The sequence below is a fragment of the Sparus aurata genome, chromosome 13 (assembly GCF_900880675.1).
Source record: "Sparus aurata chromosome 13, fSpaAur1.1, whole genome shotgun sequence".
Taxonomy (NCBI): Eukaryota; Metazoa; Chordata; class Actinopteri; order Spariformes; family Sparidae; genus Sparus; species Sparus aurata.
The window spans coordinates 25,114,051-25,120,627 of record NC_044199.1 but is presented as its reverse complement, the minus strand read 5'-3'; the positions used below and the strand labels follow the sequence as shown (position 1 = coordinate 25,120,627).

Sequence of the window (6,577 nt, the reverse complement as noted above, 5' to 3'; positions counted from 1 at the left end):
TTCAGCCATTTTCTTCTAAACACATTAAAAAGGTCATAAATGTATTTCCTTAAAACATGTAAAAAGCCATTCAACCATTTAGAATTTGATTTTGGAGCTAGGCACACAAACTGTGTTTCAAAATTTCTGTGTGCAGGATTTAATGGGTGAGTCAGAAATCATGGCCGCGTTACGTGACGTGGCCATGATTTGCATAAACCCAGCCCTGCTGCGGAAGTGGTATAAATACATTCAGTGCATTAGCTTTGGTGGTTTTTCCGCTCGCTTTCGAGTCTTGTTTGCAGCTACCTCTCCGTCCCCGGCTTGCATCCTCCCGTCCCGCCGACAGCGTATGCTCTCATCTCCGCCGCCGGCATTATGTGCCCGCCTGCGACCGTCCCGCCAACAACAGGTCTCTCATCCTCCCTTACGTGCCCGCCAGAGAGTGTAATTAGAGTTCAGATTCTCTGCCGGAGCCCAAGCCCGACCCTGACCCGACCGGGACCGCGGGCCAGGTCAGGCCGAAATTTCCCGTCAATATCCTTGGGCCGGGTCGTGCCGGCCCTTGATCAAGCATTTGTGTGTGTGTATGTGTGTGTGTGTGTTTTTTTTAATAACTCAAAATAATGACTGTATTTCCAGCTACAAAAGGCGCATCTCTCTCCTCCCTCCATGTTGTTTGTGCCGCTGCGTGGTTTTACACGTGAGTGAGTGTCCTCGTGCTGAAAACGTGGCTTCTCGCGCACGTGACGTCACTCCCCGAGACGCAAGAAGAAAGCAAAAATATATATTTTTACTAAGGAAAATGACAAAAATAATAGTAACGCACAGTGATTTGAATAAGTAACTTTAATCTGATTAGTGGTTTGGAAATATTACCGCGTTAGATTACTCCTCACTGAAAAAAGTGGTCAGATTAGAGTAACGCGTTACCGGCATCACTGCATGGGCTCGGCTCGGCTCGGTCGGGCTTGATTTTTTTTGGGCCAGATCTAAGCTCAGAGTGTAAGTGTGTGCTTATGTATGTTATAAAAAATGTACATTTGGGCAATTAAATGCATTTTGCTGAAGGTGCAAATCCTGAAAGTGATTTTACATCGTGCATTCTGTCATGCCCATGTAATGTTAGCAAATGTTATTGCATTTAATCATGACATGATTACTGAGCACTATCAGTGTCTGACTCAGAGTCAGTTTCTGGCTCTGATGGTTCAAACACGTCGGGCTTGGTCCATCCGATAACGCTGCTAGCTTCCATTGTTACTGTAGGTTACGTCCTTGTACAGTACACGGAGGAGGCTCCCCTCCCGCGCGTGGGGGTGGTTCCAGCGCCTCTAACTTAAACGCCCCCAGCGTTTCACAGCAGAGAGAAGTGCTTGTTTTTCTATGATTTTGAGACCTAATTTTATATACTTGGCAATTTTTGTAATCTTTCAAATTTGGCTCAGTGGTCAGTGACGCATGTTTCTGTGGTGTGACAAACTCATAACATAAATGTATTTCTGCTTTACACAGCCTTTAAGTCTGACAGCTTTTCGGGGACATCATTGTCTTGAAATGGATACATCCGGAGGACAAGGCATCTCTGTGTTTGACCAAGGGACAAAACAGCCTCCCTCCTCCTCCTCCAACCACCGTCCAGACTTCTTCTCCCCTTATTACATGGAGGCACAGGTGGCTGAGCTGCACGCTGTAAGAAATAATCCTCTTTCCCAAATGCCAACCAAGCACATTCATGCTCCCTGCAAGGTAAGATTAAGATGAGATTATTCCAAATTATACTTTCAGTCTTGTTATTTGTTCAGGAAGTTGATTAAAGTTCATACTTTTCTGTGACAAACTGAAAGTAAAAGCTGCATTAATAAATGGGTATTAATGACCCAGTATTGGATTGGGGCAAAAACTTTGAGTGCTAAAGTCACACCCATACATTGGACCCCATTGGACCTTATTTCGAAAAACTTTGTATTGTAGTGAATGGAGAGAGTCAAAACATTTTTTGATCCCGCTTGAATTGTGTCTTGAACTTCACATATGATGTCTGTCAATTTTAAAGATCATTTTTTCAAGTCAAGAAAGTCGCGGTTTGTGATAAATAAAGTAAAGGTTCATCTAGGTTTGTGTTAAACCGCTCAGTGAACTACATCGTCTCATTCAACGCATGTCACCACAACATCATGGTCGCCAACTCGGAAAAGAAGAGTTACAAAAAATATGAAAATCACAATAAATCTGCTCATATTGATAATTACAGCTATGTGAAAGAAGATATAATATATAATATACAGGACCAGCTCGACAAGGTTTAAGTAAAGTATTTATGATGACCTATGTTCACGGTCTTATTAGTAAATTATCTTAAGTTGACAAATATTTGGCAACAAAAACATTTTTTGTCCATCTTTCTCTTGTCTCTATTATACTATTGTTTTTTTCTGAAATAAGGTCCCATGGGGCAAACGGGAAGGGACGTGTCTTCTGATCGCTATTACAGTTTTTCTCAATTGCTAAAACACTAAAACCCACTGGCTGAACAAAGTTCGCGGTTGCCTGAACTCATTTAGCTAATTGTGCAGACTGTTGTCTATTTCACATGGTAAAACACAATTTGCAGATCTCACTTAGACTTTTCAGCAGAACTCTAAACACATTCTCATTCTCAAAACACATTCTGCACTCTAATGCACATGTCATCCATGCTGGTAAACACAAGTGGCAACAATCAAATACAAATAGAGAACACATGTTAGTTATCTGAAACACCTTGAATGGTGCGGCTTGGACACATCCTCAGTGATGAACCCAGGGTCACAGGGTGTTTCGGGTCTTGGATCATCAGACACCCTCGCCTGAGCGACCCAGCCGGGGTTGATCAGTCCCCGACTTGTGTCCAAGCAGCGCACTACACCATTGATCGCCCCTTTTGATCCACAGCCACCTTGATGCTTTCTCTGCTGTCTCGCTGATGTTTTTGGTGGCTTTTCTCTCCTGTAACCCCCTGATGCCAAGGAGCCTGAGTGTCCGGTGTAGGCTCTGCCCTGGAAATCCCCTGCAGCCAACCTCAACTGGCTCACAGCGGGCCCTCCATCCATTCAACCTGCAGGCCTCTACCAGCTCATAATACTTTGCCTTTTTCCGCTCATAGGCCACCTCGATCCGGTCTTCCCAGGGGACTGTTAGTTCCACCAGCACCACTTGCTTTGAGCTCTCAGATGTTAAGACCATATCTGGCCTGAGTGTTGTGTTCATGATGTGCTCTGGGAACTTCAACTGCCTCCCAAGGTCCACCTTCAGCTGCCAGTCGCTCGCTGATGTTAACAGCCCAGTTGGGACCTTTCGCTGTGGCTGTGGTTTTTCTCCAGCTCTGATGAAGGCGATGTTCGGCCTTCCTGGGGGTTGGTATCTGCTCTGCTGGATTCCAGCACAGATGACATCCGCTACTGCCTTCAGCACCTGGTCATGGCGCCATCTGTACCTCCCCTCTCCCAGGGCTTTTGAGTAGGAGCTTAAGATGTGCTCCAGAGATCCTCTTGCGGGGCACAGTGGACATGCTGGTGTTTCTGCCAGCCCCCAGCAATGCAAGTTTGATGGACTTGGGAGGACATCATACACAGACTGAATCAGGAACTTGAGTCTTGCTGGCTCTGACTTCCAAAGCTCTGACCAGGTGATCATCCTAGTCGATGCATGGTCCCAGTTGGTCCAAGCTCCTTGCTGACGCATGGCCACTGTTTTGCTGTGGCGCTCCTCCTCCACTTCCGCACGGATCTCACCCTGGATCAGCTGCCGTCTCTCTTTCCCTTGGGCTTTGTCGTAGCGTGGTGTTGCGTGGCTACCAAGCCCTGCCGTCCGACTGCCACCGAGCCTACTAAGATGCCATGTCGCAGCCTCGCTTCTGCCTGCTGGACTGCCTCCTGTGCCCGCCACTTTCTTCCAGTTTTGACCTCTATGCCTGCAGAGGAGACTCTGGTGTCAGATGAGTCTTTGTAAAGTAGCACCTCCCTGGCTCTTGTGACTTTGAATTCCTCTGTCAGGCCAGAGAAAGGAAGCTGCAGTTTGTTAGTGTGCCCATATAGGGCAATGCAGCTCAGGCTCTTTGGCAGACCCAGCCACCTGCGCAGGAACTGACTGATGTTTCGATCAAAGCCCTCCACTGTTGTTAATGGGACTTGGTACATCAACAGAGGCCACAGAAGTCTTGGCAGGATGCCATGCTGATATATCCATGCCTTGAACTTTCCCGGAAGGCCTGATCTGTCCACTGCTGATAGCCAGGTCTTCAGCTCTGTGTGTGTTGACTGGATCGCTGCTGTGTCTTTCAGAGAGGCATCGAAGATCTTCTCCAGGCTCTTCACAGGCTTTTCTGACACCGATGGAATTGGAAGTCCATCCAGGTGGAAGCGGTACTTGCTCTCCACTCTCCCCTTCCTCAGGACCAGAGACCTGCATTTGGCTGGCTTGAATGTCTTTCTCGCCCATGTTACCAGCCTTTCCAGACCTCTGAGGAGCCAGCACCATCCTGGCACTGTTGTTGCTGTGACTGGCAGATCGTCCATAAAAGCTCTAATAGGCGGTTGGCGAATGCCAGATCTGGACAGAGGGCCTCCACATTCTACCTCCGCTGCTTTGACGAGCATAGTCATCGCCAGAGCGAACAGCGTCACTGATATGGTACAACCAGTGACGATGCCTTTCTCTAGGCGGTGCCATGCAGATGTTGTTGCTCCAGAGGTGAATCTCATGCTGAAACTGCTGTAATAGTCCTGTATGAGATCTGTGACCTTCTGTGGAACGTGGTGGGTCGTCAAGGCTTTTGTCACCAGTTTATGAGGGATCGATCCATAGGCATTTGCCAGGTCAAGCCAGATGACTGACAAATCTCCTCGGTTTTCCTTTGCCTCTCGGATTAACTGGGAGGCCACGTTCTCCTCCTTCGGTATCCAGACACCTTCAGCATGCCTCCACTGCTTGGCTACTCTTCCCCTCCGCCAAATAACCCTGATGATCCTCCACAGCCTCTCCAGGAGTCTCGGGCAGTATTTGTACACTTTGTACGGCACACCACTTGGCCCTGGTGCTGCACTGGTCCACGCAGCCCTGATTGTCTCCCTGACTTCTGCCAGGGTGGGCTCCTTGGTGTTGAATTGGATGGAGGGTATGGGTGGTGTAATTAGCTCTCTGCAGGGGCCAAGATCTTCTTCCCTACGCCGGTCACTGTAAGTCTCACTGAGGTGTCGATTGATGTCCTCTTCTGGGCATGTGAGGGTTCCGCTCCGCTTCTGCCCGAGCAGCTTTTTAGTAAATCCAAATGGATTTGCTATAAAGGCAGTGCGCTTGCGAGCCCTCTCTCTGCCCTTCCTCCTGTGCCACTCAGCGCGACGTAGGGAGATGAGCTTCTTTCTGAGAATGTCACGGAGCTCTGACAGGGCAGGTCATGTCATTTATTAAACACAACCACTCAAAATTGATTTCACTTGTTTCAGATCATGTGACACAACCAATATAAGCCAGTTCAGAGAGAGGTGGGACGGAGAAAGTCTAAGAATCGATGGAAGAAACAATGTGAGAGGATGAGGACAAGTGCGTATACGAGGTGGGCGACGAGGAGGAAGAGGAGTAGGGCAAAAAGAGGAAGAGGAGGACAAAGAGGAAGAGGAAGACTAAGAGTGGAAATATCTGATGAAATTCGAGCAACAGTCATTGACCATGTTCTTGTCCATGGACTGACAATGAGGGAAGCAGGATTTAGAGTGCAACCCAATTTGAGCCAATTTTCTGTGTCAACCATAGTAAGGACATTCAGAGAATGGAACAGGTACAGTATACTACTGTATTTTTGTAATTGCAAATTTACTGTACTACACTATATGCAGCTGTTTCAATAGACATTTGTAAAGTTCCTCACTGTATGTATTGTACTGCATGAATATTTTTTGTAACTGCACATCTACTGCCATTGTTGATGTCCCTGGTCAACGAGGTGGCAATGTCACAACGTGTGCCGCTATCAGCAACCATGGTGTTCTACATCACCATGTTATACCCAGCACCTTCTACGATTTCTTGCCAATCTAAGAGATATTTTATTTGAGCAGCAGGTTCAAGAGCAGCAGGGTCAAGAGCTAAAAGAGAATATCATTCCCACCTATGTGATAGTATGGGACAATGTCAGTTTCCACCCTGCTGCTCAGGTAAGGGAATGGTTTACAGTTTTTCTCAGTTGTTTACACACAAAAATTGGTACTTGAGGCACAATGACCACAACATGTAACTTATGCACAAACCCCCTGAACCAATTCTGCTAAACTACAAGCACAATTCCTGCTTTACACTCAAATTGCAGTTCTAAAACACACTTTTTTCAAAACACTACACACAATTCTCTGCATTTGGCGCAATTTTCATAGAGAAAATCTCTTGTTTTCATAAGGAACACACTGTCATTCAAAATTCTAAAGTTATTTGCCCTACTTTGCGTACTGACTCATCACATGGGCAAACACCTGGACACCCTACACAACACACTCATTCTACCAGATCAGCTCAGGTACGTTGTCATTTGGGACAACGTAAGTTTCCACTGGGCTGCTCTGGTTCA

The 6,577-nt window shown here is 46.8% G+C and overlaps 1 pseudogene; it reads right to left on the bottom strand.

Moving 5' to 3' along the window:
* Window positions 1–2,778: 2,778 nt before the first annotated feature.
* LOC115594736 (uncharacterized) lies at window positions 2,779–5,411 on the bottom strand (annotated as a pseudogene).
* Window positions 5,412–6,577: the final 1,166 nt, after the last annotated feature.